The following is a 26,453-nucleotide window of genomic DNA, read 5'->3' as shown; positions in this document are numbered from 1 at the left end:
CTACATGAAGGATATCTGTACTAGTTGTTTTTAATATAGCAGTGAAAGAGTAGAGGGAAGACAACTAGTCATCACCACCCACCACTAGCTCTTGGGCTACTCTTTAACCAAATGCTATCTGTTGATGTCACTAATTTTCAGTAACTGACTAAATGGAAGGCAGCCACTCAGCACCATCCTGCCATCCATGCTAAAGGATTAATTGTCACTTTTATAATGCACCCACAGCTTAAAGTGCAAAGAATACTTTGTGATGTTGCATAGGTTCAAACCTGGCTCTCCAGTGCCAAAACACTTCTGCTAGTACCAGTACTGGGAAACAGAAATCACATTGACTGTATATATATAAAAGCAACACAAATGAAGATCAATTAGTTCTGTGCTCATTAAAGATAACTGATAAGAAATTCTTAATTCAAGACTACACATTATTTGCATAAATATTACACAATTTATTTTATGCATTCCAACAAGAAGCATTTAGAGATTAGTATAAATAACAACATTTTGAGCATATGCCACTAGGAACAAATTGTTGTGTTTATTAGAAACAATTAAAAAACTCTATAGTGAAACATAAAAGTTGGAATATGGTTTTAACAAGTACTATGCACTTGAAGATATATCAAGACCGACAAAATAAAATGAAAATGCAAAGCAATGAACCAATTAATTGTTCTGGAACTGCTTTCCATAATTCACTACTTCCCCAAGATTATCTGTCACTGTCACTAATTTTGAACTGCCAACCAAAGTGAAGGCCATCCTGCCACAAAAACTTAGGTCAACTGTTAGGCCACTTTCTTATTAAAGAACAGTGGAATTGGCAGTTACATTATAGTACTCTCACAGCTGAAAGGGTATGCATTTTCAACACGGGACTTCAGTTGTGAGTTTACTGTCCTTCTGGTGGTGTACGTTCACAGCCATACTGCTGTGCTTCTGGGGGGCCAGGAGAAAGACAGAAAAAAAAGAACTTGTTCTGCACCACAAAAACATTTATTACATATAAATTTTTTTTAGAACATATAAAATCATATTTTTAACTTCATATTTACAAATTGTGGTTTCAATACATCCAATAAAACGTTTTCAAAACCTTTGTGTTTTTGAACATGTAATCATATTCCCCTGTTTAACAATAATGAAATCTCCAATGACAATATTTATTTAATAAAACAAATGTTTACCAAACAGTTTGTTAAAAAAATTGTGCAACAAAAACATGAGTCTTACAAATACTGTTCATTATTACTTCATATTTTACAGGAGTACTGAGCAAGTAGTTTTTACAATTTTTAAAAAGAAACTATACAACATTTATATAAAAAAATTACAGGTGATCAATATTTTTAATACCTGAAACACTCATTAAATACTTGGAAGTAAAATATAACTTTTTTTAAGGAACATTGAACTGCTTGTTTGGTTATAAAAACTAGTTATCTGTTCTGTAAAATACTAGGAAAATACCAGGTTAGACAACTAAGTACTGTAGACTGCAAAATATGTACAAGTTCTCTTTTAATTACCATTACCATGTTCATAAGGTACAGTCAAATCCATCTTTTAATGAAACATTATCATGTTTGTAAGGTACAGTCAAATCCATCTTTTCATGAAACATTATCATGTTCACATGGTACAGTCAAATCCATCTTTTAAAGATACATTATTATGTTCATATGGTACAGTCAAATCCATCTTTTAAAGAAACATTAAAAATCATGGAAGAAGCAGGGAACATAGTACTAAAAGTGCAAAAATGAATACTAATAGTTAAAGGGTCACAAAAGATAGGAGAAATAAATTTCAGTAGATAAAAATCTAGTCAACTAGTGATACAAAATATAATAATAGGAGCCCTTAAGAATATTATAAATATCTAAAAATATATTCTTTGTAGCTTAAAATTTGTCAGAGAATTGAATTTTAACAAAAATTTTAACATATTTATTATTTTTAATCTTTTAATATGTACTTTAAAGATTCTAATAAAGTACCTGAAAATATTAAAACAAGATATGGTACGAGATAAATTTTTTGGATCACTGGAATATATAATTAAAGATGATTTAAACCAATGCAGTAATATCCAAAATTCAATAAAATAGTTTCAAAATAACACACATATAATTTCATGGAAGAATTATTAAATAGAAACTAATTTAATAGTTATAAGAAACATAAAAGCTTTGTGAAACACAAGGAAATAAACATTGTTTTCTTAAGAATCATATATAACTACACAGAACCAACTTTTGGATAAGACAGCTAGCTGTCTTAGGGCTTGCACCTTGCTTTTACTATTTTATTTTATTATTACAGTGCATTAGTAGCTCATGACGAATTGACTTCATCTTAGGGTTATCTCAGTGTAAACATGATCTACTAATGCACCTTGCTTTTATTATTTTCTTTTCTTGTTACAGTGCACTAGTAGATCATGTTTACACTGAGATAAGCCTAAGATGAAGTCAGTTCCCCATACATGGGTGTATGTAGTAATCTTGAGAAGTTATTATGCACCTTTTGTTTTTGGAGTATCTATAGTAAACTTCACAATATTCCAAATATATTCCATACAAGTTTAGTATCTGCTAGTTTTAATTAAATAACTATCCAGTGCACCAAGGTAAACCATTGGAGAAACCTTAAGTAATTATTTGCCTGACTTTTTAAAAAAAAATACAGTTATTAGTCAATGATATGCGAGGTAAAGGGTACGACTATGGCTCTTAATGCGAGAGGGAAACATCTGATGGTGCAAAAACGTATTCTGGATCTTAATAAACATGCTCTCTATGTTTCATGTGAATGCCATTCATGGAATTTACTATTATCTGATGTAGTAAGATGCTCTGTAAGAGCAATGTCTTTCTTTGGCATTTTATGGGGACTGTATATTTTCTAGATATGTGGGACGACGGCCAATTTTAAGAAACATGTGAAAGGTCTCACTGCAAATAAAGGTGGGATTTGTGCACTGATGCAGTGCAAGCTGTTTGCTACCAGCTTTTAGAAATCTATGATGCTCTTAAGGGGTAAAGGAATTCATAACAAATGATGCTACAGCTCGTAGTGAAGCAGATGTTATGTCTTTGTTGCAAGAGATGCAAAAATATGTATTCTAGTATGAAATTTTACATCAGATTTATGTTGTGAACAAAGAACTGCAAAAAGAAGCTGTTGATGTTATGCAAACTATTGGTTCGATAAGCACCAAATTATACTTTGAAGAGTCTACAACAAATGGATTCACTGATCCCCTGAATGTATCTCATATGCTAGCAGGTGACAAAGGCAGAGAACCTATGAATCAAACAGAAGGAAGTAATGATCCAATCAGTAAAAAAATTATTTTAAAGTTGAATTTTTTAACTGCATGTTAGATACTGTATTGGTACAAACTACAGAGAGATTCCAACAAGTTAAAGATTATTATGATTTGTTTTTATTTTTATTCAAAGTTGATGTGGACAAAGGTTAACTGTAAGTGCAAAAATTTATAGGTTTAGACTGATTAAAATAAGGATAGCAAAGTTATAGAAGAAAGATTGCTTGAAGAATTAATAAGCCTGAGAGTGACAGACCATCATCCGCCTCTGAAGTCCTCAAGTTTATTACTGAACATTTATTCTAATACTGTCATTGCCTTTTGAATTCTTCTGATACTAGTGTCAGTTGAATCTGCAAAATGTAGTTTCTCAAAGCTGAAACTAATAAAATCTTGCCTACAAATTACAGTGAGCAAAGAACGTTTAGTATCGTTAACTATCCTTTCAACATCGAAGATTTAGTTGACAAATGTGATTTTTGTTCATTTTTGAACAATTTTGCAGTAACAATATCATGAAAGTTGTTTTCTCTCATTCTGACCTGCTTTAATTTGTAACTATAAGTGTTTCTACAGATTGTCATTTGTTACCAAACAGTTAATTTATGATTATGTCAATATGCTACCAATTAGTCAACTTATCATGGTCAAATGAAATAAAGGTTATTTAAAATTTCCATTTTGGCTGGACCTTGCACTTGTTAAGTTGTCCCTGTAACTACAATAAACACAAAAAGAAGTTATGAGTCAAACAATAAGTCAACTTGTCAGGTAACGTAAGAACTATAGTTAACAAATGAAAAGCATTGTTTACATGCTATACAATATCACAGAATAAACCTACAAATCATGTACACACAGATTTTTTATAAATGAATGCTTAACACTTCACTCCCTGCTCAGTAACCATGTTTACAAATTACGATGAAGAACTAAGTACATGGTTATCATAATATGTTAATACATTTGTGGATATTCAACCAACCAATTTTAAATAATAAATCAGCTTAAGTAACTGAGATCACATTAAGTATGTATATTTAAGATGCAACACAAAGCTGAATATAATAAAATTGTTTGAAAGATGAGTGAAAATAACGAATGTGGGAAACCAATGGCAACCTTGAGTACTGAATCAACTTTACCATTTATCTACCAAACACACATGAAGGTATATACAATGATCAAGTAGTCTGTTGGATTAGCAGGTACATGTCTATAAAGGTTATAAAACTGTAAATACACAGTGACATGTATATAAAAATCAGTAAATACATTAAAATCTCCTTACAGATTTGGTACCCACTGAGCTGACTTCAGCAGAAGTAACAACCTCACGCTGCTGATTAACCTACTATCGACTCCACTTTAAAAGATCAGATGTAATTATAACATGTTTGATATAAAAAAATTGTAGCTATTAAATCATCTGGGGGGAGCCTCGTTCTCCTGACATTTATATTTTGAAAACAAGAAGTTTCAATAACAAAAACACCAAAATAAAAATGAAATTCTTAAATCAAAATTTAGAATTTTTCTATAAAATTTTTAACACACAAGTATAAAACATGACCATCCAGAACAAGAAGTCTTTGTGTTGCAACCAATAAGTTACATGGAAAGTGCACTCTGTTTGAGAAGTACAATAACATGGAAAGTGCACTCTGTTTGAGAAGAGATTAATGTTATACTATAATATGTATAAAAGATTATTACTGTTGTTTAACTTCGTTTCTTTTGTTAGGGCTAGTGATATTTAACTAAAGGCACATTGACTATTGCATAGCTGCAAGTCTCAATCCAGGAAAAAAAAACATTATTCTGAAGGCATACAGGAAACATTAATAGGTTGAAGAGACATGTCTTTAAGCTTCTGAAATAGACTATACAAACTTGTTTGTTTGGGGGTTTCTTCAGTCTTCGCCTGTTGTTCATCTGGGTGTTCTTCCTTCACCACTATACTTGATATCACTTCCTATAAAAATACACACAGGTATCTTTAATTTCGTTATAGCACAATTGTATTTCTGTTTAACAGGATATACTGAGTTACCATACTCTATAATAACTCAAAAAAGTAAAACTTTTTTTTAACTCATTGAATAACTGTTCAGCTTCAAATTATATTTCAGCTTAAACTTTTTGAAAGTCAATACAAAATCAATTGTTTAACCCGTGCTAACAAAAATCACCAAAATAAAAATGAAAAAAACATATAGTTAAATCAAAGTTTGGACTTTTCTGTTAAAGTTTTAACAATAATTATAAAATAATTTAACAGATCTTTGTGCTGCAAACAATATATTATGTGGAAATTACATTAAAATGGGAGAAGCACTTAATGAAATAGTAAGTTACTGAAATAATATTTTATAAAATCTCACAAAAGGCAAAATTTGTCATTATGGTAACATCTTTTAATAAAATTTCACACTTTCTAACCCATGTATATCAATATAAAAGTCCAAAAATAAGCAGAAGTCCACTTTTATCTCCAACAAAGTGATTATAGAATGTGCATTTCTTCACCAACAGATTACAACTTGGTCAAACATTTTGATCACTGTTTGGTTTAATACACTGTAATGTCTACATGTTACACTGTAGAGCACATTTAAACATATTTTCTTTTTAAAGAGAAACATCTACACATTTGTACAAAAAAAATTGTGATACACACTAATTTACCTCCACCAATTGGCTGTTTTGACATGGCTTTTCCAAGTATCTCTCTATATTTGAAATCTGAGATTTGCAGTCTACTAGCTGAAAATTCAGAGCTGCAGGATGAGCCTTCATAGACTGGACTTCAATTCGTACCTGCAATTCCATTTATGAATAAATAATTTGCAAAGCATTGACATACTAATATTTCTGAATTTAATTACACTCATTGGTTATAAAAATTAAGAGTTCTCTGGTAATTTTACAGATATATTTGTTGAACATTTTTTTCAACGATATATTTCAAAGTCATCCACAGGCACCAACGTCATAGAACTTTCGTTCACATATAAACAAAATTTCAATAAATCTAAAGTGTTGAACATACAAATATAAAGTACTTAGTGAGTCCATACAAGAACAGTTTCATATAAAGTACTTAGTGAGTCCATACAAGAACAGTTTCATATGAAGTACTTAGTGAGTCCATACAAGAACAGTTTCATATGAAGTACTTAGTGAGTCCATACAAGAACAGTTTCATATGAAGTACTTAGTGAGTCCATACAAGAACAGTTTCATATGAAGTACTTAGTGAGTCCATACAAGAATCTCAGTTTCATTTGAAACAGAGTTTGATAATAAGTTTCCAATTACTTCAAATTAAGAAGTTTCTTAATAAAAACAATAATAAAAACAGAATTTGATAATAAGTTTCCAATTACTTCAAATTAAGAAGTTTCTTAATAAAACAATAATAAAACAGAATTTGATAATAAGTTTCCAATTACTTCAAATTAAGAAGTTTCTTAATAAAACAATAATAAAAACAGAGTTTGATAATAAGTTTCCAATTACTTCAAATTAAGAAGTTTCTTAATAAAACAATAATAAAACAGAGTTTGATAATAAGTTTCCAATTACTTCAAATTAAGAAGTTTCTTAATAAAAACAATAATAAAAACAGAATTTGATAAGTTTCCAATTACTTCAAATTAAGAAGTTTCTTAATAAAAACAATAATAAAAACAGAATTTGATAATAAGTTTCCAATTACTTCAAATTAAGAAGTTTCTTAATAAAAACAATAATAAAAACAGAATTTGATAATAAGTTTCCAATTACTTCAAATTAAGAAGTTTCTTAATAAAAACAATAATAAAAACAGAGTTTGATAATAAGTTTCCAATTACTTCAAATTAAGAAGTTTCTTAATAAAAACAATAATAAAAACAGAATTTGATAAGTTTCCAATTACTTCAAATTAAGAAGTTTCTTAATAAAACAATAATAAAACAGAGTTTGATAATAAGTTTCCAATTACTTCAAATTAAGAAGTTTCTTAATAAAACAATAATAAAAACAGAATTTGATAAGTTTCCAATTACTTCAAATTAAGAAGTTTCTTAATAAAACAATAATAAAACAGAATTTGATAAGTTTCAAATTACTTCAAATTAAGAAGTTTCTTAATAAAAACAATAATAAAAACAGAATTTGATAATAAGTTTCCAATTACTTCAAATTAAGAAGTTTCTTAATAAAACAATAATAAAAACAGAATTTGATAATAAGTTTCCAATTACTTCAAATTAAGAAGTTTCTTAATAAAACAATAATAAAACAGAATTTGACAATAAGTTTCCAATTACTTCAAATTAAGAAGTTTCTTAATAAAAACAATAATAAAAACAGAGTTTGATAATAAGTTTCCAATTACTTCAAATTAAGAAGTTTCTTAATAAAAACAATAATAAAAGAGAATTTGATAATAAGTTTCCAATTACTTCAAATTAAGAAGTTTCTTAATAAAAACAATAATAAAAACAGAATTTGATAATAAGTTTCCAATTACTTCAAATTAAGAAGTTTCTTAATAAAAACAATAATAAAAACAGAATTTGATAATAAGTTTCCAATTACTTCAAATTAAGAAGTTTCTTAATAAAACAATAATAAAACAGAGTTTGATAATAAGTTTCCAATTACTTCAAATTAAGAAGTTTCTTAATAAAACAATAATAAAAACAGAATTTGATAAGTTTCCAATTACTTCAAATTAAGAAGTTTCTTAATAAAACAATAATAAAAACAGAATTTGATAATAAGTTTCCAATTACTTCAAATTAAGAAGTTTCTTAATAAAAACAATAATAAAAACAGAATTTGATAAGTTTCCAATTACTTCAAATTAAGAAGTTTCTTAATAAAAACAATAATAAAAACAGAGTTTGATAATAAGTTTCCAATTACTTCAAATTAAGAAGTTTCTTAATAAAAACAGAATTTGATAATAAGTTTCCAATTACTTCATATTAAGAAGTTTCTTAATAAAAACAATAATAAAAACAGAGTTTGATAATAAGTTTCCAATTACTTCAAATTAAGAAGTTTCTTAATAAAAACAATAATAAAAACAGAATTTGATAATAAGTTTCCAATTACTTCAAATTAAGAAGTTTCTTAATAAAAACAATAATAAAAACAGAATTTGATAATAAGTTTCCAATTACTTCAAATTAAGAAGTTTCTTAATAAAAACAATAATAAAAACAGAATTTGATAAGTTTCCAATTACTTCAAATTAAGAAGTTTCTTAATAAAACAATAATAAAACAGAATTTGATAAGTTTCCAATTACTTCAAATTAAGAAGTTTCTTAATAAAACAATAATAAAAACAGAATTTGATAATAAGTTTCCAATTACTTCAAATTAAGAAGTTTCTTAATAAAACAATAATAAAAAAACAGAATTTGATAAGTTTCCAATTACTTCAAATTAAGAAGTTTCTTAATAAAAACAATAATAAAAACAGAATTTGATAATAAGTTTCCAATTACTTCAAATTAAGAAGTTTCTTAATAAAAACAATAATAAAAACAGAATTTGACAATAAGTTTCCAATTACTTCAAATTAAGAAGTTTCTTAATAAAACAATAATAAAAACAGAGTTTGATAATAAGTTTCCAATTACTTCAAATTAAGAAGTTTCTTAATAAAACAATAATAAAAGAGAATTTGATAATAAGTTTCCAATTACTTCAAATTAAGAAGTTTCTTAATAAAAACAATAATAAAACAGAATTTGATAATAAGTTTCCAATTACTTCAAATTAAGAAGTTTCTTAATAAAAACAATAATAAAAGAGAATTTGATAATAAGTTTCCAATTACTTCAAATTAAGAAGTTTCTTAATAAAACAATAATAAAAACAGAGTTTGATAATAAGTTTCCAATTACTTCAAATTAAGAAGTTTCTTAATAAAAACAATAATAAAAAACAGAATTTGATAAGTTTCCAATTACTTCAAATTAAGAAGTTTCTTAATAAAAACAATAATAAAAACAGAATTTGATAATAAGTTTCCAATTACTTCAAATTAAGAAGTTTCTTAATAAAAACAATAATAAAAACAGAATTTGACAATAAGTTTCCAATTACTTCAAATTAAGAAGTTTCTTAATAAAACAATAATAAAACAGAATTTGATAAGTTTCCAATTACTTCAAATTAAGAAGTTTCTTAATAAAAACAATAACAAAACAGAATTTGATAATAAGTTTCCAATTACTTCAAATTAAGAAGTTTCTTAATAAAAACAATAATAAAACAGAATTTGATAAGTTTCCAATTACTTCAAATTAAGAAGTTTCTTAATAAAAACAATAATAAAAACAGAATTTGATAATAAGTTTCCAATTACTTCAAATTAAGAAGTTTCTTAATAAAAACAATAATAAAAACAGAATTTGACAATAAGTTTCCAATTACTTCAAATTAAGAAGTTTCTTAATAAAAACAATAATAAAAACAGAATTTGATAAGTTTCCAATTACTTCAAATTAAGAAGTTTCTTAATAAAACAATAAAAAACAGAATTTGATAAGTTTCCAATTACTTCAAATTAAGAAGTTTCTTAATAAAACAATAATAAAACAGAATTTGATAATAAGTTTCCAATTACTTCAAATTAAGAAGTTTCTTAATAAAACAATAATAAAACAGAATTTGACAATAAGTTTCCAATTACTTCAAATTAAGAAGTTTCTTAATAAAACAATAATAAAAACAGAATTTGATAAGTTTCCAATTACTTCAAATTAAGAAATTTCTTAATAAAAACAATAATAAAAACAGAATTTGATAAGTTTCCAATTACTTCAAATTAAGAAGTTTCTTAATAAAAACAATAAAAACAGAATTTGATAAGTTTCCAATTACTTCAAATTAAGAAGTTTCTTAATAAAAACAATAATAAAACAGAATTTGATAATAAGTTTCCAATTACTTCAAATTAAGAAGTTTCTTAATAAAACAATAATAAAACAGAATTTGATAATAAGTTTCCAATTATTTCAAATTAAGAAGTTTCTTAATAAAACAATAATAAAAACAGAATTTGATAAGTTTCCAATTACTTCAAATTAAGAAGTTTCTTAATAAAACAATAATAAAACAGAATTTGATAATAAGTTTCCAATTACTTCAAATTAAGAAGTTTCTTAATAAAACAATAATAAAAACAGAATTTGATAAGTTTCCAATTACTTCAAATTAAGAAGTTTCTTAATAAAACAATAATAAAACAGAATTTGATAATAAGTTTCCAATTACTTCAAATTAAGAAGTTTCTTAATAAAACAATAATAAAACAGAATTTGATGTTTCCAATTACTTCAAATTAAGAAGTTTCTTAATAAAAACAATAAAAAACAGAATTTGATAAGTTTCCAATTACTTCAAATTAAGAAGTTTCTTAATAAAAACAATAATAAAACAGAATTTGATAATAACTTTCCAATTACTTCAAATTAAGAAGTTTCTTAATAAAAAACAATAATAAAACAGAATTTGATAAGTTTCCAATTACTTCAAATTAAGAAGTTTCTTAATAAAACAATAAAAACAGAATTTGATAAGTTTCCAATTACTTCAAATTAAGAAGTTTCTTAATAAAAAACAATAATAAAAACAGAATTTGATAATAAGTTTCCAATTACTCCAAATTAAGAAGTTTCTTAATAAAAACAATAATAAAACAGAATTTGATAAGTTTCCAATTACTTCAAATTAAGAAGTTTCTTAATAAAACAATAATAAAACAGAATTTGATAAGTTTCCAATTACTTCAAATTAAGAAGTTTCTTAATAAAAACAATAATAAAAACAGAATTTGATAAGTTTCCAATTACTTCAAATTAAGAAGTATCTTAATAAAAACAATAATAAAAGCAGAATTTGATAAGTTTCCAATTACTTCAAATTAAGAAGTTTCTTAATAAAACAATAATAAAACAGAATTTGATAAGTTTCCAATTACTTCAAATTAAGAAGTTTCTTAATAAAACAATAATAAAAACAGAATTTGATAATAAGTTTCCAATTACTTCAAATTAAGAAGTTTCTTAATAAAACAATAATAAAACAGAGTTTGATAATAAGTTTCCAATTACTTCAAATTAAGAAGTTTCTTAATAAAACAATAAAAAACAGAATTTGATAAGTTTCCAATTACTTCAAATTAAGAAGTTTCTTAATAAAACAATAATAAAAAACAGAATTTGATAATAAGTTTCCAATTACTTCAAATTAAGAAGTTTCTTAATAAAAACAATAATAAAAAAACAGAATTTGATAAGTTTCCAATTACTTCAAATTAAGAAGTTTCTTAATAAAAAAATAAAAACAGAATTTGATAAGTTTCCAATTACTTCAAATTAAGAAGTTTCTTAATAAAAACAATAATAAAAACAGAATTTGATAATAAGTTTCCAATTACTCCAAATTAAGAAGTTTCTTAATAAAAACAATAATAAAAACAGAATTTGATAAGTTTCCAATTACTTCAAATTAAGAAGTTTCTTAATAAAAACAATAATAAAAACAGAATTTGATAATAAGTTTCCAATTACTTCAAATTAAGAAGTTTCTTAATAAAAACAATAATAAAAACAGAATTTGATAATAAGTTTCCAATTACTTCAAATTAAGAAGTTTCTTAATAAAAACAATAATAAAAACAGAATTTGACAATAAGTTTCCAATTACTTCAAATTAAGAAGTTTCTTAATAAAAACAATAATAAAAACAGAGTTTGATAATAAGTTTCCAATTACTTCAAATTAAGAAGTTTCTTAATAAAAACAATAATAAAAAGAGAATTTGATAATAAGTTTCCAATTACTTCAAATTAAGAAGTTTCTTAATAAAAACAATAATAAAAACAGAATTTGATAATAAGTTTCCAATTACTTCAAATTAAGAAGTTTCTTAATAAAAACAATAATAAAAACAGAATTTGATAATAAGTTTCCAATTACTTCAAATTAAGAAGTTTCTTAATAAAAACAATAATAAAAACAGAGTTTGATAATAAGTTTCCAATTACTTCAAATTAAGAAGTTTCTTAATAAAAACAATAATAAAAACAGAATTTGATAAGTTTCCAATTACTTCAAATTAAGAAGTTTCTTAATAAAAACAATATTAAAAACAGAATTTGATAATAAGTTTCCAATTACTTCAAATTAAGAAGTTTCTTAATAAAACAATAATAAAAACAGAATTTGACAATAAGTTTCCAATTACTTCAAATTAAGAAGTTTCTTAATAAAACAATAATAAAAACAGAATTTGATAAGTTTCCAATTACTTCAAATTAAGAAGTTTCTTAATAAAACAATAATAAAAACAGAATTTGATAATAAGTTTCCAATTACTTCAAATTAAGAAGTTTCTTAATAAAAACAATAATAAAAACAGAATTTGATAAGTTTCCAATTACTTCAAATTAAGAAGTTTCTTAATAAAAACAATAATAAAAACAGAATTTGATAATAAGTTTCCAATTACTTCAAATTAAGAAGTTTCTTAATAAAAACAATAATAAAACAGAATTTGACAATAAGTTTCCAATTACTTCAAATTAAGAAGTTTCTTAATAAAACAATAATAAAAACAGAATTTGATAAGTTTCCAATTACTTCAAATTAAGAAGTTTCTTAATAAAAACAATAAAAAACAGAATTTGATAAGTTTCCAATTACTTCAAATTAAGAAGTTTCTTAATAAAACAATAATAAAACAGAATTTGATAATAAGTTTCCAATTACTTCAAATTAAGAAGTTTCTTAATAAAAACAATAATAAAAACAGAATTTGACAATAAGTTTCCAATTACTTCAAATTAAGAAGTTTCTTAATAAAACAATAATAAAACAGAATTTGATAAGTTTCCAATTACTTCAAATTAAGAAGTTTCTTAATAAAAACAATAATAAAAACAGAATTTGATAAGTTTCCAATTACTTCAAATTAAGAAGTTTCTTAATAAAAACAATAAAAACAGAATTTGATAAGTTTCCAATTACTTCAAATTAAGAAGTTTCTTAATAAAAAACAATAATAAAAACAGAATTTGATAATAAGTTTCCAATTACTTCAAATTAAGAAGTTTCTTAATAAAAACAATAATAAAAACAGAATTTGACAATAAGTTTCCAATTACTTCAAATTAAGAAGTTTCTTAATAAAAACAATAATAAAAACAGAGTTTGATAATAAGTTTCCAATTACTTCAAATTAAGAAGTTTCTTAATAAAACAATAATAAAAACAGAATTTGATAATAAGTTTCCAATTACTTCAAATTAAGAAGTTTCTTAATAAAACAATAATAAAAACAGAATTTGATAATAAGTTTCCAATTACTTCAAATTAAGAAGTTTCTTAATAAAAACAATAATAAAAACAGAATTTGATAATAAGTTTCCAATTACTTCAAATTAAGAAGTTTCTTAATAAAAACAATAATAAAAACAGAGTTTGATAATAAGTTTCCAATTACTTCAAATTAAGAAGTTTCTTAATAAAACAATAATAAAAACAGAATTTGATAAGTTTCCAATTACTTCAAATTAAGAAGTTTCTTAATAAAAAATAATAATAAAACAGAATTTGATAATAAGTTTCCAATTACTTCAAATTAAGAAGTTTCTTAATAAAACAATAATAAAACAGAATTTGACAATAAGTTTCCAATTACTTCAAATTAAGAAGTTTCTTAATAAAAACAATAATAAAAACAGAATTTGATAAGTTTCCAATTACTTCAAATTAAGAAGTTTCTTAATAAAAACAATAATAAAAACAGAATTTGATAATAAGTTTCCAATTACTTCAAATTAAGAAGTTTCTTAATAAAACAATAATAAAAACAGAATTTGATAAGTTTCCAATTACTTCAAATTAAGAAGTTTCTTAATAAAAACAATAATAAAACAGAATTTGATAATAAGTTTCCAATTACTTCAAATTAAGAAGTTTCTTAATAAAACAATAATAAAAACAGAATTTGACAATAAGTTTCCAATTACTTCAAATTAAGAAGTTTCTTAATAAAACAATAATAAAAACAGAATTTGATAAGTTTCCAATTACTTCAAATTAAGAAGTTTCTTAATAAAAACAATAAAAACAGAATTTGATAAGTTTCCAATTACTTCAAATTAAGAAGTTTCTTAATAAAAACAATAATAAAAACAGAATTTGATAATAAGTTTCCAATTACTTCAAATTAAGAAGTTTCTTAATAAAAACAATAATAAAACAGAATTTGACAATAAGTTTCCAATTACTTCAAATTAAGAAGTTTCTTAATAAAACAATAATAAAAACAGAATTTGATAAGTTTCCAATTACTTCAAATTAAGAAGTTTCTTAATAAAAACAATAATAAAAACAGAATTTGATAAGTTTCCAATTACTTCAAATTAAGAAGTTTCTTAATAAAAACAATAAAAACAGAATTTGATAAGTTTCCAATTACTTCAAATTAAGAAGTTTCTTAATAAAACAATAATAAAAACAGAATTTGATAATAAGTTTCCAATTACTTCAAATTAAGAAGTTTCTTAATAAAAACAATAATAAAAACAGAATTTGACAATAAGTTTCCAATTACTTCAAATTAAGAAGTTTCTTAATAAAAACAATAATAAAAACAGAATTTGATAAGTTTCCAATTACTTCAAATTAAGAAGTTTCTTAATAAAAACAATAAAAAACAGAATTTGATAATAAGTTTCCAATTACTTCAAATTAAGAAGTTTCTTAATAAAACAATAATAAAACAGAATTTGATAATAAGTTTCCAATTACTTCAAATTAAGAAGTTTCTTAATAAAAACAATAATAAAAACAGAATTTGATAAGTTTCCAATTACTTCAAATTAAGAAGTTTCTTAATAAAAACAATAATAAAAACAGAATTTGATAAGTTTCCAATTACTTCAAATTAAGAAGTTTCTTAATAAAAACAATAATAAAACAGAATTTGATAATAAGTTTCCAATTACTTCAAATTAAGAAGTTTCTTAATAAAACAATAATAAAACAGAATTTGACAATAAGTTTCCAATTACTTCAAATTAAGAAGTTTCTTAATAAAAACAATAATAAAAACAGAATTTGATAAGTTTCCAATTGCTTCAAATTAAGAAGTTTCTTAATAAAAACAATAAAAACAGAATTTGATAAGTTTCCAATTACTTCAAATTAAGAAGTTTCTTAATAAAAACAATAATAAAACAGAATTTGATAATAACTTTCCAATTACTTCAAATTAAGAAGTTTCTTAATAAAAACAATAATAAAACAGAATTTGATAAGTTTCCAATTACTTCAAATTAAGAAGTTTCTTAATAAAAACAATAAAAAACAGAATTTGATAAGTTTCCAATTACTTCAAATTAAGAAGTTTCTTAATAAAACAATAATAAAACAGAATTTGATAATAAGTTTCCAATTACTCCAAATTAAGAAGTTTCTTAATAAAAACAATAATAAAACAGAATTTGATAAGTTTCCAATTACTTCAAATTAAGAAGTTTCTTAATAAAACAATAATAAAACAGAATTTGATAAGTTTCCAATTACTTCAAATTAAGAAGTTTCTTAATAAAAACAATAATAAAACAGAATTTGATAAGTTTCCAATTACTTCAAATTAAGAAGTTTCTTAATAAAAACAATAATAAAAGCAGAATTTGATAAGTTTCCAATTACTTCAAATTAAGAAGTTTCTTAATAAAACAATAATAAAAACAGAATTTGATAAGTTTCCAATTACTTCAAATTAAGAAGTTTCTTAATAAAACAATAAGAAAAACAGAATTTGATAATAAGTTTCCAATTACTTCAAATTAAGAAGTTTCTTAATAAAACAATAATAAAACAGAGTTTGATAATAAGTTTCCAATTACTTCAAATTAAGAAGTTTCTTAATAAAACAATAAAAAAACAGAATTTGATAAGTTTCCAATTACTTCAAATTAAGAAGTTTCTGAATAAAACAATAATAAAACAGAATTTGATAATAAGTTTCCAATTACTTCAAATTAAGAAGTTTCTTAATAAAACAATAATAAAACAGAATTTGATAAGTTTCCAATTACTTCAAATTAAGAAGTTTCTTAATAAAACAATAAAAACAGAATTTGATAAGTTTCCAATTACTTCAAATTAAGAAGTTTCTTAATAAAAACAATAATAAAACAGAATTTGATAATAAGTTTCCAATTACTCCAAATTAAGAAGTTTCTTAATAAAACAATAATAAAAACAGAATTTGATAAGTTTCCAATTACTTCAAATTAAGAAGTTTCTTAATAAAACAATAATAAAAACAGAATTTGATAATAAGTTTCCAATTACTTCAAATTAAGAAGTTTCTTAATAAAAACAATAATAAAACAGAATTTGATAAGTTTCCAATTACTTCAAATTAAGAAGTTTCTTAATAAAAACAATAATAAAATAGAATTTGATAAGTTTCCAATTACTTCAAATTAAGAAGTTTCTTAATAAAAACAATAATAAAACAGAATTTGATAATAAGTTTCCAATTACTTCAAATTAAGAAGTTTCTTAATAAAACAATAATAAAAACAGAGTTTGATAATAAGTTTCCAATTACTTCAAATTAAGAAGTTTCTTAATAAAACAATAATAAAACAGAATTTGATAAGTTTCCAATTACTTCAAATTAAGAAGTTTCTTAATAAAAACAATAATAAAAACAGAATTTGATAATAAGTTTCCAATTACTTCAAATTAAAAAGTTTCTTAATAAAAACAATAAAAACAGAATTTGATAAGTTTCCAATTACTTCAAATTAAAAAGTTTCTTAATAAAAACAAATAATAAAACAGAATTTGATAATAAGTTTCCAATTACTTCAAATTAAGAAGTTTCTTAATAAAAACAATAATAAAAACAGAATTTGATAAGTTTCCAATTACTTCAAAATAAGAAGTTTCTTTATAAAAACAATAATAAAAACAGAATTTGATAATAAGTTTCCAATTACCCTAAATTAAGAAGTTTCTTAATAAAACAATAATAAAACAGAATTTGATAAGTTTCCAATTACTTCAAATTAAGAAGTTTCTTAATAAAAAACAATAATAAAACAGAATTTGATAATAAGTTTCCAATTACTTCAAATTAAGAAGTTTCTTAATAAAACAATAATAAAACAGAATTTGATAATAAGTTTCCAATTACTTCAAATTAAGAAGTTTCTTAATAAAAACAATAATAAAAACAGAATTTGATAATAAGTTTCCAATTACTTCAAATTAAGAAGTTTCTTAATAAAACAATAATAAAACAGAATTTGATAAGTTTCCAATTACTTCAAATTAAGAAGTTTCTTAATAAAAACAATAATAAAACAGAATTTGATAATAAGTTTCCAATTACTTCAAATTAAGAAGTTTCTTAATAAAAACAATAATAAAACAGAATTTGATAAGTTTCCAATTACTTCAAATTAAGAAGTTTCTTAATAAAACAATAATAAAACAGAATTTGATAAGTTTCCAATTACTTCAAATTAAGAAGTTTCTTAATAAAACAATAATAAAAACAGAATTTGATAATAAGTTTCCAATTACTTCAAATTAAGAAGTTTCTTAATAAAAACAATAATAAAAAACAGAATTTGATAATAAGTTTCCAATTACTTCAAATTAAGAAGTTTCTTAATAAAAACAATAATAAAAACAGAATTTGATAAGTTTCCAATTACTTCAAATTAAGAAGTTTCTTAATAAAAACAATAAAAACAGAATTTGATAAGTTTCCAATTACTTCAAATTAAGAAGTTTCTTAATAAAACAATAATAAAACAGAATTTGATAAGTTTCCAATTACTTCAAATTAAGAAGTTTCTTAATAAAAACAATAAAAAAAACAGAATTTGATAAGTTTCCAATTACTTCAAATTAAGAAGTTTCTTAATAAAACAATAATAAAAACAGAATTTGATAATAACTTTCCAATTACTTCAAATTAAGAAGTTTCTTAATAAAAACAATAATAAAAACAGAATTTGATAAGTTTCCAATTACTTCAAATTAAGAAGTTTCTTAATAAAAACAATAAAAACAGAATTTGATAAGTTTCCAATTACTTCAAATTAAGAAGTTTCTTAATAAAAACAATAATAAAAACAGAATTTGATAATAAGTTTCCAATTACTCCAAATTAAGAAGTTTCTTAATAAAACAATAATAAAAACAGAATTTGATAAGTTTCCAATTACTTCAAATTAAGAAGTTTCTTAATAAAAACAATAATAAAAACAGAATTTGATAAGTTTCCAATTACTTCAAATTAAGAAGTTTCTTAATAAAAACAATAATAAAAACAGAATTTGATAATAAGTTTCCAATTACTTCAAATTAAGAAGTTTCTTAATAAAAACAATAATAAAACAGAATTTGATAAGTTTCCAATTACTTCAAATTAAGAAGTTTCTTAATAAAAACAATAATAAAACAGAATTTGATAATAAGTTTCCAATTACTTCAAATTAAGAAGTTTCTTAATAAAACAATAATAAAACAGAATTTGACAATAAGTTTCCAATTACTTCAAATTAAGAAGTTTCTTAATAAAACAATAATAAAAACAGAGTTTGATAATAAGTTTCCAATTACTTCAAATTAAGAAGTTTCTTAATAAAACAATAATAAAAACAGAATTTGATAATAAGTTTCCAATTACTTCAAATTAAGAAGTTTCTTAATAAAAACAATAATAAAAACAGAATTTGATAATAAGTTTCCAATTACTTCAAATTAAGAAGTTTCTTAATAAAAACAATAATAAAACAGAATTTGATAATAAGTTTCCAATTACTTCAAATTAAGAAGTTTCTTAATAAAAACAATAATAAAAACAGAATTTGATAATAAGTTTCCAATTACTTCAAATTAAGAAGTTTCTTAATAAAAACAATAATAAAAACAGAATTTGATAAGTTTCCAATTACTTCAAATTAAGAAGTTTCTTAATAAAAACAATAATAAAAACAGAATTTGATAATAAGTTTCCAATTACTTCAAATTAAGAAGTTTCTTAATAAAAACAATAATAAAAACAGAATTTGACAATAAGTTTCCAATTACTTCAAATTAAGAAGTTTCTTAATAAAAACAATAATAAAACAGAATTTGATAAGTTTCCAATTACTTCAAATTAAGAAGTTTCTTAATAAAACAATAATAAAACAGAATTTGATAATAAGTTTCCAATTACTTCAAATTAAGAAGTTTCTTAATAAAAACAATAATAAAAACAGAATTTGATAAGTTTCCAATTACTTCAAATTAAGAAGTTTCTTAATAAAAACAATAATAAAAACAGAATTTGATAATAAGTTTCCAATTACTTCAAATTAAGAAGTTTCTTAATAAAAACAATAATAAAAACAGAATTTGACAATAAGTTTCCAATTACTTCAAATTAAGAAGTTTCTTAATAAAAACAATAATAAAAACAGAATTTGATAAGTTTCCAATTACTTCAAATTAAGAAGTTTCTTAATAAAAACAATAAAAACAGAATTTGATAAGTTTCCAATTACTTCAAATTAAGAAGTTTCTTAATAAAAACAATAATAAAAACAGAATTTGATAATAAGTTTCCAATTACTTCAAATTAAGAAGTTTCTTAATAAAAACAATAATAAAACAGAATTTGACAATAAGTTTCCAATTACTTCAAATTAAGAAGTTTCTTAATAAAAACAATAATAAAAACAGAATTTGATAAGTTTCCAATTACTTCAAATTAAGAAGTTTCTTAATAAAAACAATAATAAAAACAGAATTTGATAAGTTTCCAATTACTTCAAATTAAGAAGTTTCTTAATAAAAACAATAAAAACAGAATTTGATAAGTTTCCAATTACTTCAAATTAAGAAGTTTCTTAATAAAAACAATAATAAAAACAGAATTTGATAATAAGTTTCCAATTACTTCAAATTAAGAAGTTTCTTAATAAAAACAATAATAAAAACAGAATTTGACAATAAGTTTCCAATTACTTCAAATTAAGAAGTTTCTTAATAAAAACAATAATAAAAACAGAATTTGATAAGTTTCCAATTACTTCAAATTAAGAAGTTTCTTAATAAAAACAATAAAAACAGAATTTGATAAGTTTCCAATTACTTCAAATTAAGAAGTTTCTTAATAAAAACAATAATAAAAACAGAATTTGATAATAAGTTTCCAATTACTTCAAATTAAGAAGTTTCTTAATAAAAACAATAATAAAAACAGAATTTGACAATAAGTTTCCAATTACTTCAAATTAAGAAGTTTCTTAATAAAAACAATAATAAAACAGAATTTGATAAGTTTCCAATTACTTCAAATTAAGAAGTTTCTTAATAAAACAATAATAAAACAGAATTTGATAAGTTTCCAATTACTTCAAATTAAGAAGTTTCTTAATAAAAACAATAAAAACAGAATTTGATAAGTTTCCAATTACTTCAAATTAAGAAGTTTCTTAATAAAAACAATAATAAAAACAGAATTTGATAATAAGTTTCCAATTACTTCAAATTAAGAAGTTTCTTAATAAAACAATAATAAAAACAGAATTTGACAATAAGTTTCCAATTACTTCAAATTAAGAAGTTTCTTAATAAAAACAATAATAAAAACAGAATTTGATAAGTTTCCAATTACTTCAAATTAAGAAGTTTCTTAATAAAAACAATAATAAAAACAGAATTTGATAATAAGTTTCCAATTACTTCAAATTAAGAAGTTTCTTAATAAAAACAATAATAAAAACAGAATTTGATAATAAGTTTCCAATTACTTCAAATTAAGAAGTTTCTTAATAAAAACAATAATAAAAACAGAATTTGATAAGTTTCCAATTACTTCAAATTAAGAAGTTTCTTAATAAAACAATAATAAAACAGAATTTGATAATAAGTTTCCAATTACTTCAAATTAAGAAGTTTCTTAATAAAACAATAATAAAACAGAATTTGATAAGTTTCCAATTACTTCAAATTAAGAAGTTTCTTAATAAAACAATAATAAAAACAGAATTTGATAATAAGTTTCCAATTACTTCAAATTAAGAAGTTTCTTAATAAAAACAATAATAAAACAGAATTTGACAATAAGTTTCCAATTACTTCAAATTAAGAAGTTTCTTAATAAAACAATAATAAAACAGAATTTGATAAGTTTCCAATTACTTCAAATTAAGAAGTTTCTTAATAAAAACAATAAAACAGAATTTGATAAGTTTCCAATTACTTCAAATTAAGAAGTTTCTTAATAAAACAATAATAAAAACAGAATTTGATAATAACTTTCCAATTACTTCAAATTAAGAAGTTTCTTAATAAAAACAATAATAAAACAGAATTTGATAAGTTTCCAATTACTTCAAATTAAGAAGTTTCTTAATAAAACAATAAAAAACAGAATTTGATAAGTTTCCAATTACTTCAAATTAAGAAGTTTCTTAATAAAACAATAATAAAACAGAATTTGATAATAAGTTTCCAATTACTCCAAATTAAGAAGTTTCTTAATAAAACAATAATAAAAACAGAATTTGATAAGTTTCCAATTACTTCAAATTAAGAAGTTTCTTAATAAAAACAATAATAAAAACAGAATTTGATAAGTTTCCAATTACTTCAAATTAAGAAGTTTCTTAATAAAAACAATAATAAAAACAGAATTTGATAAGTTTCCAATTACTTCAAATTAAGAAGTATCTTAATAAAAACAATAATAAAAGCAGAATTTGATAAGTTTCCAATTACTTCAAATTAAGAAGTTTCTTAATAAAAACAATAATAAAAACAGAATTTGATAAGTTTCCAATTACTTCAAATTAAGAAGTTTCTTAATAAAACAATAATAAAACAGAATTTGATAATAAGTTTCCAATTACTTCAAATTAAGAAGTTTCTTAATAAAAACAATAATAAAAACAGAGTTTGATAATAAGTTTCCAATTACTTCAAATTAAGAAGTTTCTTAATAAAAACAATAAAAACAGAATTTGATAATAAGTTTCCAATTACTTCAAATTAAGAAGTTTCTTAATAAAAACAATAATAAAAACAGAATTTGATAAGTTTCCAATTACTTCAAATTAAGAAGTTTCTTAATAAAAACAATAAAACAGAATTTGATAAGTTTCCAATTACTTCAAATTAAGAAGTTTCTTAATAAAAACAATAATAATAACAGAATTTGATAATAAGTTTCCAATTACTTCAAATTAAGAAGTTTCTTAATAAAAACAATAATAAAAACAGAATTTGATAATAAGTTTCCAATTACTTCAAATTAAGAAGTTTCTTAATAAAAACAATAATAAAAACAGAATTTGATAAGTTTCCAATTACTTCAAATTAAGAAGTTTCTTAATAAAAAACAATAATAAAACAGAATTTGATAAGTTTCCAATTACTTCAAATTAAGAAGTTTCTTAATAAAAACAATAATAAAACAGAATTTGATAAGTTTCCAATTACTTCAAATTAAGAAGTTTCTTAATAAAACAATAATAAAAAACAGAATTTGATAAGTTTCCAATTACTTCAAATTAAGAAGTTTCTTAATAAAAACAATAATAAAACAGAATTTGATAAGTTTCCAATTACTTCAAATTAAGAAGTTTCTTAATAAAAACAATAATAAAAACAGAATTTGATAATAAGTTTCCAATTACTTCAAATTAAGAAGTTTCTTAATAAAAACAATAAAAACAGAATTTGATAAGTTTCCAATTACTTCAAATTAAGAAGTTTCTTAATAAAAACAATAATAAAACAGAATTTGATAATAAGTTTCCAATTACTTCAAATTAAGAAGTTTCTTAATAAAAACAATAATAAAACAGAATTTGATAAGTTTCCAATTACTTCAAATTAAGAAGTTTCTTAATAAAACAATAATAAAACAGAATTTGATAAGTTTCCAATTACTTCAAATTAAGAAGTTTCTTAATAAAACAATAATAAAACACAGAATTTGATAAGTTTCCAATTACTTCAAATTAAGAAGTTTCTTAATAAAAACAATAATAAAAACAGAATTTGATAAGTTTCCAATTACTTCAAATTAAGAAGTTTCTTAATAAAACAATAATAAAAACAGAATTTGATAATAAGTTTCCAATTACTTCAAATTAAGAAGTTTCTTAATAAAAACAATAATAAAAACAGAGTTTGATAATAAGTTTCCAATTACTTCAAATTAAGAAGTTTCTTAATAAAAACAATAATAAAAACAGTTTGATAATAAGTTTCCAATTACTTCAAATTAAGAAGTTTCTTAATAAAAACAATAATAAAAACAGAATTTGATAATAAGTTTCCAATTACTTCAAATTAAGAAGTTTCTTAAGCTGCAACTTTAACATTTAGACTATTGGAAATGACTGAAGAAAACATACATACAAGTAAAACATGAGTTGTACACAATGAGAAATTGCAGGTAAATGTTACATTTATCCTTATTTTTGTGCTTACATAAGTTTATCAATGCATGGTCATAAAATATTGTTCCAATTGTCCTTATTACTTCTCAAAATTGGTTGGCTGCCATTTGACCTTTTCAGTTTCCATACTGCCAACACAGTCTTAATAATATTAATACAAGTATTCTGTCATAGCTGTGACTGTTAAATCAACCTATTTAGCTTCTGGGTGTTGCTTCTTCATATATGGTGTATGTTTAGCACCATTGCCCTGGAAAATGAATTATTGCCTGATAAGTTATTTTTGAGGGAATGACATGGCAGTTAAGGATATTCCTGTAATTGTCAGTAGTCAGGTGCCATCAAAGATCTCAAATGTTATTAGTCCTCATACATTGTTCCACAGCATGCTTCATTGTAAATGCTGACGTTAAACTGTGGTACCATTTTCCTCTCTGCCATTGAACAAATTGTTGTTAATTTGTAGTCAAACAATTTGAATTTGGTTTTACCAACAAAGATCTTTCTCTCGAACTTTACTACTACTCCCACTACTTGTCTTGTGCCCATTATAATCTGTTGGTTTTGTTATCTTTCTAGAAAGTGTTTTTTGAGCATTCACTGAGGCCACTTCATGCTAAAGTGCATAACACTTTTCTGGAAGTAATGGTTACATTTGGACTTGTAAGTAAATCACTGACAATATCTTTACAAGATTGTCATGTGTTACATAAAGAGCAAATCCTAAATTATTTAACATTACTTATGAAGAGTTTGGACTTTCTACCAAGCCAATTTCTATTATCAACATCAATGGTACTTGTTTCATGTGCTCACTTCAGTTTCCATACAGATCCTACTGAAACATGAAATTATGTTCCAATCTGTAGCACACAGTATAGCTTTCATCAAGCAAAACCTTGTTTTCTACACATTTGCACCATTTTTCATATAAACTTTCTGTCCTGAGAGCTGTAACTGTGGTATGTAGTAGCTTTCATCAGTCAAAACTTTGTTTTCAACACATTTGTTACATAAATTTTCTGTCCTGAGAGCTGTAACTGTTAACCTTTTATTAAACATACATATTTTTTAGAAGCATCAACACAAGACAGGTATTTCCAGACAATTCAAAGAAACAAAATGGCAAACATTTTAAACATTATTTATGACTGGGACAAGCTTGCATGCACAAAAGTTTCTTTATGCGATAGTTAGACCTTTAAAAAGGAAATGTTCTCTCAACACAACACAAAATTAAAGGTAAGCACTTTTTCTTTTCCATACAAGAAACATCATTGGTAATAACAACAACAGTGAATTACTGTTTTTAATTTGGACAATTTCAAACAGTCACTGTACTTTTCTTTGAAAAGAGACATTACAGTAAGACAAACAGCTCTATAAAGTGACTACCATACAGTTAACCCTTAAACAGCAATAATGTTGTAAGTAGCAGTTGATGATGGCCATTGTTTAAGGGTTAAACAAATTTTACAGCTACCTTCAATCTATAATACCATTTTATTTAAGAAGATCAAACATACATTTTCATCCTTCTTATACAGTTTGTTTACCCAGAACTAGCTTCAATGATCAATACAAAGCATGTAGAAATATGTACCATTTTAAAACAGTCTCAATACAAATTCCTATTGCTATAATATTAGAAAATAAATTTTTTAGTACATGTTTATTACTAAATTCAACATTAGTATTATAAGGCATGAAAGAATAAATAACAAGTTACATCAGAGATTTCCTTATTATTTTAGACCTACATTTGCTGAAACACTTTTTGGAAATAAGTATTTTTCAACGAATTAAAAAAATTACCTATTACTCTCTCTTAACATTTATCAAAAGTTACTAAAATACTCACAGTGAGGTAATCGAACAAGTGGTATATTTGTCGGTACGTTAATGTAGGGGCCACGATAGTGATTGCTTTTTGCGACTTTTCCAAGTGACCCTCCGTCCATTCTACTCCCTTATTAGTAACTACAGCAACCTGACCATCTTTCTTACGCAGATGTAGAGGCCCCTTGACTCCAAACTTTGGTACATATACCAGGACACCATTAGTGCAAAAGGAATAGATAACGCCGTCTGCTACACACAGGGTATCATCCAAAGCATTTTTTTGAAAATAAAGTACTTGGAACAGCTCAACTGAATTTTTTTGTGCTTTCTGGGCTGCCTAATAATTGAAATAAAATACTTAGTATGCACCCAACATTCTACAATATACTGTGATTATTTGATTTAGTATTTCCTTCACTGAATTACATTAAAAATAGTTTTCTCCAGTTTCAAAAATGCTTTGCCTGTTGTGCAATTTGTAGATTTCAACTGAAGAATAACTGTTCAGGCATCACTTACCACAGAGCAATATCTACATCATGATGAAATGAAGCAAGGGCCCCTGAAAGGAAAAAAAGGTATGAATATAAACTAACCCAGTCAAAATCATACAGAAGCCTGAAGAATGGCCACAATTGGAAGATGAAAACCTGAAAAACAAGAAACTGTAATATGGTGTAGTCCACAAAACATGAAGAACCCAATGATCCATGACGAAAAGGTAACAGTGATGAAGAAAATCAGCAAGCTAAGCTCTCACTGG

General features: G+C 23.1%; 1 long non-coding RNA gene across 1 annotated transcript; it reads right to left on the bottom strand.

The window, feature by feature from the left end:
• Positions 1 to 1,645: 1,645 nt before the first annotated feature.
• Positions 1,646 to 26,453, bottom strand: LOC143222447 (uncharacterized). Its single transcript, XR_013012235.1, has 3 exons — positions 25,710 to 26,453; positions 6,026 to 6,157; positions 1,646 to 5,312 (listed from the first exon to the last, which is right to left on the bottom strand). It is a non-coding gene; the product is annotated as an uncharacterized LOC143222447 (long non-coding RNA).

This window comes from Tachypleus tridentatus, chromosome 8, assembly GCF_004210375.1.
Source record: "Tachypleus tridentatus isolate NWPU-2018 chromosome 8, ASM421037v1, whole genome shotgun sequence".
In the NCBI taxonomy this organism is placed as follows: Eukaryota; Metazoa; Arthropoda; class Merostomata; order Xiphosura; family Limulidae; genus Tachypleus; species Tachypleus tridentatus.
This window is presented reverse-complemented; position numbering and strand designations above follow the sequence as displayed.